This window comes from Pseudorca crassidens, chromosome X (assembly GCF_039906515.1).
Source record: "Pseudorca crassidens isolate mPseCra1 chromosome X, mPseCra1.hap1, whole genome shotgun sequence".
In the NCBI taxonomy this organism is placed as follows: Eukaryota; Metazoa; Chordata; class Mammalia; order Artiodactyla; family Delphinidae; genus Pseudorca; species Pseudorca crassidens.
Window position 1 is genome coordinate 132,783,048 of NC_090317.1, and position 10,101 is coordinate 132,793,148.

Genomic DNA, 10,101 nt, shown 5'->3' on the forward strand with positions numbered 1-10,101 from the left:
AAGTTGCCAGTTGGAAAAAGAGTTGCATCAGTTAAAACCTTTTACCCGCCAGCCACTTGGAAAATGAAAGTTACACGACGAAAATAAACATACAGCCCAAATGAAAACCAGATGCATGCGGCTTTGACGATCTCTCTGTGTTCGGTTTCCTCTCCATCTTATGTTACATTCCTTCTAAAATGGATGCAACTTCTGGAAATTACTTTGCACAGTGAGATCTCCCATTTGTTTGGGGCAACATCTTTAGATAGACAAATAGAGAGATTCCCCAGTTCTGACTCGGCTAAGGGAGATAGAATGTCTAGTGTACATCCGAGGACACGTCTGGAACAAATCAGGCCCATTTACTTGTTTCTAAATACCAATCCAGACAGTAGCTTAAAAGTAATTTATTATCCCCTCTCCCCGCAATCCTCCGGCTTAGGGTGGCCACACCCAGTGCAAATTTTTCATCCTGTCGACAAGACCTTGACTTTTATGCATTTGACACTTTTTTGAGATACTGCACATCTTGTCTTTCTGCTTTTCTAAAAAGATGGCTTACTGGACAAAAAAGAATACGTTCACTCTGTGAAATGCGCGAGTAGGACTGGAAATGTGCAAGGGGCTTTTCATGCTCCCTTGGTTTTGACACACGCTTCAGGGTATGGCTACACGTATGACATTTTTTTGAAAACCAAGTTGAATAACGGCATTCCACAGTGTCTGGAGGCAGTGGGCAAACCCTGACGTTATAACCAGGCACATCAGATTCAACTCTGGGCTTTCACACTGAGCTGTCTGAATTTGAGCTTTCTCACCTGTAAGAGCAAAAGCAAGAAAGAGAACGCACAGAAGAAAACACTGTGAGGTTACCACGAGAAAGCATGAGGTATAAATCCCCCAGTTTTGTACAGCACGAGGAGTATAGCCAATATTTTTTAAATTAATTTTTATTGGAGTATAGTTGATTAACAATGTGGTGTTCGTTTTTGCTGTACAGCAAAGTGAATTAGTTATACATACACATGTATCCACTTTTTTTCAGTTTCTTTCCCCATATAGGTCATTACAGAGTATTGAGTAGAGTTCCCTGTGCTGTACAGTAGGTCCTTATTAGTTATCTGTTTTATATATAGTAGTGTGTATGTGTCAATCCCAGTCTCCCAATTTATCCCTCCCCCCCTTTCCCCATTGGTAACCATAACTTTGTTTTGTACCGATATTTTGTAATAGCTGTAAATGGAAAGTAACCTTTAAAAATTGTATAATTTTTTAAAAAATTTTTTTCACATCTTTATTGGAGTATAATTGCTTTACAATGGTGTGTTAGTTTCTGCTGTATAACAAAGTGAATCAGCTACACGTATACATATATCCCCATATCCCCTCCCTCTTGCCTCTCCCTCCCACCCTCCCTATCCCACCCCTCTAGGTGGTCACAAAGCACCGAGCTGATCTCCCTGTGCTATGCGGCTGCTTCCCACTAGCTATCTGTTTTACATCTGGTAGTGTATATATGTCCATGCCACTCTCTCACTTCATCCCAGCTTACCCTTCCCCCTCCCCGTGTCCTCAAGTCCATTCTCTAGTAGGTCTGTGTCTTTATTCCCGTCTTACCCCTAGGTTCTTCATGACCTTTTTTTTTTTCTTAGATCCCCTATATATGTGTTGGCATTCAGCATTTGTTTTTCTGACTTACTTCACTCTGTATGACAGACTCTAGGTCTATCCACCTCACTACAAATAACTCAATTTCATTTCTTTTTATGGCTGAGTAATATTCCATTGTATACATGTGCCACATCTTCTTTACCCATTCATCTGTTGGTGGGCACTTAGGTTGCTTCCATCTCCTGGCTATTGTAAATAGAGCTGCAATGAACATTTTGGTACATGACTCTTTTTGAATCATGGTTTTCTCAGGGTATATGCCCAGGTGGTCTACTCACACACTCTCTTTTTTAATATAAATTTATTTATTTATTTTTGGCTGCGTTGGGTCTTTGTTGCTGCGCGCAGGCTTTCTCTAGTTGCAGCGAGCGGGGGCTACTCTTCATTGCGGTGCGCGGGCTTCTCATTGCGGTGGCTTCTCTTGTTGCGGAGCATGGGCTCTAGGCGCGCGGGCTTCAGTAGTTGCAGCACGTGGGCTCAGTAGTGGCAGTATGTGGGCCTTAGAGCGTGCAGGCTTCAGTAGTTGTGGCAGCCGGGCTCAGTAGTTGTGGCCCGTGGGCTCTAGAGCGCAGGCTCAGTAGTTATGGTGCACGGGCTTAGCTGCTCTGTGGCATGTAGGATCTTCCCTGACCAGGGCTCGAACCTGTGTCCCCAGCATTGGCAGGTGGATTCTTAACCACTGTGCCACCAGGGAAGTCCCTTCACACACTCTGCATATTACTATATGCCTTATGCTCTCAAATTTTCTTAGCTCAGAAAAGAAAAGGTTGACGTGTGATTTATAAGACATTTTCTGTTAAAAAACAAAGTCCATCAAACGATGCATTCACACAGCTACTGCGTTTTAGCATTGCTTCACAGAAAAGGCAGCTGGGAGGAGAATAGGACTTGTTTTAATGGCATTTCTTGGAATTTTTTTTTTTTTTTACTCTTGGTAAAAATCTATTGTCCAGGGTGGTCCTCTTTTCAGGACAGTGAAAATTATTTTAACTGTATCATAAAGTGATGAAGAGAAACTACAGATGCTAAATGGATAGCGTTGGTTTTTCCTGTCTCTGGAGAGAGATTTCATGTAGCCACAGCCCTTGTAAAAAAGAAACATTTCTTGGTTGGTTACGCTAGAAGACTCCGACCCCCATATTTATTTTACCCCATGTGACCTTACCAGTGGTTCTTCCATTTATGAAGGAAAAGAAAATCACGTTGAAAGAGAACGATGATGAAGGACAGACATAGTAAACTTGCAGCCAAACAGTTTGTTTCAACAGCCTGACCAGACTTTGTCAGTGAACCTAATGTAGAAAGAGATCAGTTAATAGTCCCAAATTACGGATTACCTTGTGGTTGTTCAGAGCGTTTCAAACACTGGCTATCTTCCAGCTATTTTCAGTCACCGGATGAAAAGGACACTAGGTTTACAGAGATGGAGTTTCATTTTATAGGATACCATCCAAATATACGTCTATTTTTAAGTTTAAAGCAAATCGTAAAGGGGAACATCTATTCGGATAATTCTGTGGCTTCTTTTATAAAGAGTAGAAGTCTGTTTTGCAAGAACTTGTTCTTGAAAGGGATCTAAGATGATTTTATGGTCATCCATTTTTTTTTCCTATTGTATTTTAACATCTATGGTGTGTTGTTTCACTGTGTTTTGTTTATAGAAGCTTAGATGTTCCCTTGAGCTGTGTGACCGCAGCAGCCTGACACGCTGCTGAGCAAAGCTGAGCTTCCCCAAAACATGGCCAAGGGGTTGTCACAACCTTGAGGATGTTGCTTTGATCCTAGCTGCCCGACCTTCCCTGTGCCTCCCATCTAGCAGTTCCTCCGTAAATGCTATTTCCATTCCCATGCTGTGCAACCCATCGATGTAAACCAAAACACAAAATAAATCCCATGCTCGCCTCTCAGAACTCGCTGACCTTTGCATGTCCATCTGATTCCATCGGCAGCTCCAACGCTGAGAAAACCAAAACAAAACCAAACACCAGTGTTCTCGCCATGAACCGCAGCAACAAAAGAGAAGAAAGTAATAGAAAAATGAACTCCTCCTTTGCACAGCTCCCCAGTTTTCATTTGGCGCTCAGGGAAATCCAATGCTTATGTTTGTTGGGTATATATATAGCCTCATAGCATAATGTAAGGCATATTTTGAGCTCATGATGAAATGTTTTGGAATCTAAAGGTTTTGAGGGAATGGCCAGTCTTATCTAGTCTGACATGTTTTGTTGAGTTGATTTGCTCACTGGACACACGTGTCGGAGCCTGCTAAGTGATGTCAAAAACTGAGCTTGTCTGCACCGGCGCCAGATCGAATCTCAGAGACAGAGTTTGGGGCGAAGTAGAAAAGGAGAGCGTTACTGCTTTGCCAGACAGAGAGGGGCACAGCGGGCTCCTGCCCTCGAAAAACTATGTATCCCACCTTGGGAGCATTTGATGCGTTTATAGCAATAGTTCAAGGGTGGGGTTGCTGATAAGATCAGGGCGTGTGCAGGGTCTCCCGGTCAGCAGGGACTTGATTAGCAACTGTTCCACATCCACCCTTGGGAACTCCGGGAAGGTCTCGGAGGCTGCAGTCTTGCCTACAAGAAACGGGGGGACAAGAAAAGGCTTCGGGAGCCCACTGGGCGTGCTACCCCGCCCCAGTCTCCCTAGGACTCAGCATTCCAAACAAGATTGACACACCAGCCATCTCGCCACTTTATCTGCCCGCAAGAGCAGGGCGGACAGTTACAAATGACAATCTTGCCATTTCAGTTTTGCGAACACTCAGACCAGCCCTGACTTTCACCCACCCTCCGGCCATATCTTTTTTTTTTTCTCCCTGACCTGATCACCCTGGGGCTTTTTATTCTTATTTTGCCACGCCTGAGCCTCACCGCTGTTTCTAGATACGGTAATCTCGTTCTCGTCAAGGGAGTGAGTTGGCTTTACTTCAGCTGGTTTTAATCGTGGGAGCTTAAAAAGCCTGCTCTTGGAATGGGGTTATCTGAATCACTGGTGAAAAGTATTTCCTGATCCAAGAGTGAGGTCATGTAAGTTCTCCTGTGCCCCCGTCTGCAGACAGAACCAGAGAGAGCGTGCCATTCCAAGCGCCACAAGGCATCTGAACTCTCTAGGTAAGATCGGGCTTCCGTTCGACGTATTTACAAATGCCTGCGTTAGCCAGCGTTTAAACACGGGACAGAATACAGATTAGTGTTTGCCAGGGGCCACAGGGAGGGAAAACGGGAGTGACTGCTTTCACGGGTACAGAGTTTCCCCTTGGGGTGATGAAAACCGTTTGGAACTACATAAAGGGGATGATCGCACAACACTGTGGCTGTGCTCAATGCCACCCAGTCGGGTATTTTAAAATGCTTACAACGGCGTTATGAGTTGACTGTGTGCCCCTCAGATTCATATGTTAAAGTCCCGACTCTCTGTCCCTCCGAATGTGACCTTATTTGGAATTAGGGTCATTGTGAAATAATGAAGTCGTGCCGGAGTAGGGAGGGACCCTAATCCAACAGGACTGGAAATCTGGACACAGATCCACACAGGCGGGGAGAACGGCGTAGGAACGTAAAGACAGAAATTGGGATGATGTCTCTGTAAACCAAGGAACGCAAGGATTGTGAGCAGCTACCAGAAGCTGGGAGAGAGGCGTGAATTTCCCCCAGAACCTCCGGAAGAAATCAGTCGTGCCTCCACCTCGACTTCACGCTCTGCTCTTCAGAGTGACTTTTCTGTTGTGTGGAGCCCCCCAGCGGGGGGCACTTTGTTATGGCGGCCCTAGGAAATTAATACAGGTGGTGCAATGTATATTAGGGGTATTTTAACCACAGTAAGAAGGACAGGTTATCAGGATGTAAGATATGCCTCAGAATGACAGGCTTGGAAAGTAGTTGTGACCTAAAAGCACAGAGACATAAAGTAAATAAAAGAAAATTCACACATGCAGATGAATTTCCAAGGAATCAGGCTCTTGTGATGAGCGATTTACTGAACTGTCCCAAACCCTCCAGTCGGTGCGGCAGAAAGATCCCTTTGGCCCCAGAGTTCACGGACGTTGCGTGGTTCTTGGGTCAGGAAGGGTTTTTTTTCCCCCCCCAGGGAAATCCCAGGGGTGTTCTCCACATCTGTGAAGAACTCAAGGTGAGCTCCCTGGGGAGGGTCCTTCCAGGTGGATGACTTTACACCTGACCGAGGATGCTCAGTCTGCCTGTCAGCATCTCCTCTGATGCAAAGAAAACCAGCTGGGCAGAGCAGAGTCCTGACCTCCAGGAGGGTTTTGGGCAAGCGTGGAGCTGAGGGGCAGGCGCCCTCTTGGAGGACGTAGGAGGACGTGGCAGTAGGCAAACTGGAGAAACCTGGACCAAAAAATGACCAAGAGAAAGAGAAAGCCTGGAGTTCGAATGGACAGACCTCACAATCCCTGGCATTGTGCCCCTCAGCACCCCTGTTTTCCCTTCTTAGACATGCACTTCAGCTCCTCAGTATTCAAACAACTTCCTCTAAAAGATCAACACTTCCCCAAAAGTAGGAGCCACATCTATTTTGTCCCCATTCGTCCTCTAGGTGTTAAGACAGAGACTAGCCCAAATCAGCACCCAACAAAAATTCTTGAATAATTAAGCGAACGAATGAGTGAATAAATTTACGGTTACCAGGGGGGAAATGGGAGGAGGGATAGTTCGGGAGGTTTGGGTTGACATGTCCACACGGCTATATTTAAAATGGATCACCAACAAGGACCTGCTGTAGAGCACAGGGAACTCTGCTCGATATTATGTAACAACCAAAATGGGAAAAGCATTTGAAAAAGAATAGATACATGTCTATGTATCACTGAGTCACTTTGCTGTTCCCCTGAAACTATCACAACATTGTTAATCAACTATACTCCAATATAAACTAAAAGTTAAAAAATAAAAAATGTTAAGGCTTTACGTTCTGTCAAAAAAAAAAAAAAACAACTCACCCAGTGCCCTAGAATTAAGAGGCGTGCAACAAATGTTTGGTAAGTGATTGGATCCCTGAAGATGACGTGACATTTGCTCCCCTCAATTTTCCTTTAAGGATGTTACACCCCAAACCATTTATGCTTAAAATAGGAGTGACTCAGAGAGGCAAGACACAAGTGTTGGAGAGGCTGTGGAGGAAAGGAGACCTTCGTGCACTGTTGCTGGGGATGTAAATTGGTGCAGCCACTATGGAGAATAATACGGAGTTTGCTTACATAAAAATAGGACTGCCGGGCTTCCCCGGTGGCGCAGTGGTTGGGAGTCCGCCTGCCGATGCAGGGGACGCGGGTTCGTGCCCCGGTCCGGGAGGATCCCACATGCCGCGGAGCGGCTGGGCCCGTGAGCCATGGCCGCTGAGGCTGCGCGTCCGGAGCCTGTGCTCCGCAACGGGAGAGGCCGCAACAGTGAGAGGCCCGCGTGCCGCAAAATAAATAAATTAATTAATTAATTAAATAAAATAAAAATAAAGTAGTAGTGACTTACGAATTTGCATGACAACCCTTGCTGGGAGGTATAATTGTGTTTTGGAACCGTTCTCCAAAATGAAAATATTTACTTATTGAGAAAATAATAAGGAAATGAATATAGCTGAATTGGATTAGCATCAAGACTACATTCTAGTTCTCGGAAGCAATTTAGGACGATAGAACAACAAACAAACCACTACAAACAGCAAAGCAAGAATTGGAATTGAGGGGAATTAAGTGTTTTTAGAAAACCCAATTTATGCTCTACTCCTCAATAGTATTAAAAGCATGCAAATGCTTTGTTGTGGAATTGAGTCCGACTTTTTGTTTCCTCAATAATTTGTTTTTGCCTTGATGATATAATTTGTCTATTTCTCCTGAGGTTTGTTGACATTATTTGGTTTTCCCTTGTACTGTAAGAAAGAAAATGAGACTGTATTTATACTAAAAACGTGAGCGGGGCCATTTTAACATATTACAGCTCCAGGAATTTCCGTAGGGTCAGTCTCAGCTGATTCAGTTAAAATTGTCCTGTTGAAAATTTGTATTCTGTAAGCAGATAATGAAATGTTTAGGGGTACTTCAGGGTCATGTTTTGTTTCCCTTTTATCCTCCAAATATCATTATATAGATTATTTTAACATGAGTCTTAATGGTTTTTCCTTATGGTTACATCTTGAAAATGGGCTCGTAGCCATGAGTGAATGTATTTCTACTAGATTTTGCTGTTGTGGAAAGAAGGTTGGATTCCACATGGAAATGTGAGTTTGAGCCCTGTTTCTGATTCTTATTAGTGAGATCTCGGGAGAGGCATTTAACTTTCATTCATTCAGTAGACATCTACCGAGTCCTGCCTTTTTGCAGAGGGACTCATCCATCGTGAATTCATTCATTCATTCAGTAGACATCTACTGAGTCTCACGTTTGTTCAGAGGGACTCATGCGGCTACTGGGCTACGTCAGGGAAGAAAACATGTCTTGCATTCTGCTGAAGCCTCTATTATAGCATAAACATCAGGCATCTGTGAATCACAGAAAATGCTAGAAGGTGATACATGCCATGGAAAGTTTAAAAAGCAGAAGAGTAGATGGGGAATGGGAGCCCTCAGCTGAGAGCAGAAGAGAAGTTGAAATTTTCTGTGCAGGACTGTCAAGCTTGCTTTCATGGAGAAGGTGGCATTTCAGCTAAGGCATGGGGACCATGAGGGCTGATCTCAAGCAGACGGCTGGAGGGAGAGTTTCCCAGGTAGTGGGAACAGGTTGTGCAAAGGCCCTGTGGTAAGGGTCACCTAGTATGTTCATGGAACAGCACAGGTGGGGAAGAGTGAGTGAGGAGCAGGTTGTCCAGACAAGATGCTAAGGGGTGAAGCGAGTCCTGTAGAATAATGAAATCACGTGTGCCTTTGGGAACATCCCTAATAATCCACGGCACTCTGACTGTTTGCTGGAAAAGAGTTGGTGGTATTTTGGATCAGGGTGATTGCAGTGAAGATGGTGAGAAGTGCTCAGAGAGCTGGTACACTTGAATGGTGCTGGGGGTTGAATTGGTCCCCCACCAAAAAAAAACGATGTTTGACGTCTCAACTGCGAGTACCTGTGAATGTGACCTTATCTGGAAATAAGTGCTTTGCAGACACGATCAAATTAACATGAGGTCATTTGGGTGGGCCCTCACAAAACGTGACTGGTGTCCTTAATTAGAAGCGTGGGATTAACGTATACACACTACTATCTCTAAAATGATAACCACCGAGGATCTCCTCAGAGAACTATACTCAATATTTTGTAATAACCTATAGGGAAAAGAAGCCGAAAAAGAATACATACGTATAACTGAATCACTTTGCTGTACACCTGAAACCAACACAACGCTGTACATCAGCTATACTTCAATTAAAAAAAATAATATTTACAAATTATTTTAATTTAAAAATATTTTTAAAATCCAAAAGTAAAAAAGAACAGGGAAATTTGGACACAGACAGACACAGGTGGAGAAGGCCATATGAGATCAAAGGCAGATACAATACTCCCCCCCATCTGTGGTTTCACTTTCCATGGTTTCAGTTACCCATGGTCCACCTCAGTCAGAAAATATTAAATGGAAAAATTGAAGAAATAAACAATTCGTAAGTTTTAAATTGTGTAGCATGGTGTGAGAAAATCTTGCGCGGTCAGCTCTGTCCTGCCCGTGACGTGAATCCTCTCTTTGTCCAGCAAGTTTCACCCTTTCCTCGCTTCACAGCCGTCTTGGTTATCAGATCAACTCTCTCCGGTATCTCAGTGCTTGGGTTCAGAGAACCCTTATTTTACTTAATGATGACCCCGAAGCACAGGGGTAGTGATGCTGGCAACTCGGGCATCCTTTTAATGTACCTAATGTATAAATTAAGCTTTATCCTAGGTATATATGTGTAGAAAAATACAGCGTGTACAGAAGGTTTGGTATTCTTCGCGGTTGCAGGGGTCTTGGAATGTATGCCCCGAGGATAAGGAGATTGGAGTGATGCATTACAAATCAAGGGACACCTGGCGCTGTCAGAAGCTGGACGGCGGAAGGAGGGACCCTCATATAGAGCCTCTGAGGGGAACATGGTCAGGCTCACACCTTGGCCTCGGATGTCTGGCCTTTAGCAATGTGAGCGTATACATTCGACCGTCTTAGGTCTCACACAGCAGGGGCTCAAGACACATGTGCTCACTTGAATGGAACCGAAATGAGGAAATCCTGACGTTGACCCCAAAAATGTAAAATTTGCATACAATCCCTGGTAGTGATAGGAGCAAGACCCTGTGGGGCTCCTGGGCACAAAAGCTTTTCTGTGCCCTGCACTTCTTGATCACAGGAAATAGGCTTCCTTCAGCCCCCGGGACCTTCCCTGCGTTCCAACGGGCAGGTTCAAACAGTTGCTAATCAGGGAAGGGAGGGGATGCAGAGACAAGGGAGGAACAGTCAAGAGAAACAATGGTGCAGCCTG

The 10,101-nt window shown here is 44.4% G+C and overlaps 1 long non-coding RNA gene across 2 annotated transcripts in view; it reads left to right on the top strand.

The window, feature by feature from the left end:
- Positions 1 to 9,770, top strand: part of LOC137216484 (uncharacterized) — a 56,901-nt gene extending 47,131 nt beyond the window's left edge. For both annotated transcript variants that reach the window (XR_010939784.1, XR_010939783.1), the window contains one exon: positions 9,588 to 9,770. This is a non-coding gene — a long non-coding RNA (uncharacterized lncRNA). The remainder of the gene's footprint in view (positions 1 to 9,587) is intronic.
- The last annotated feature ends 331 nt before the right edge of the window (positions 9,771 to 10,101 follow it).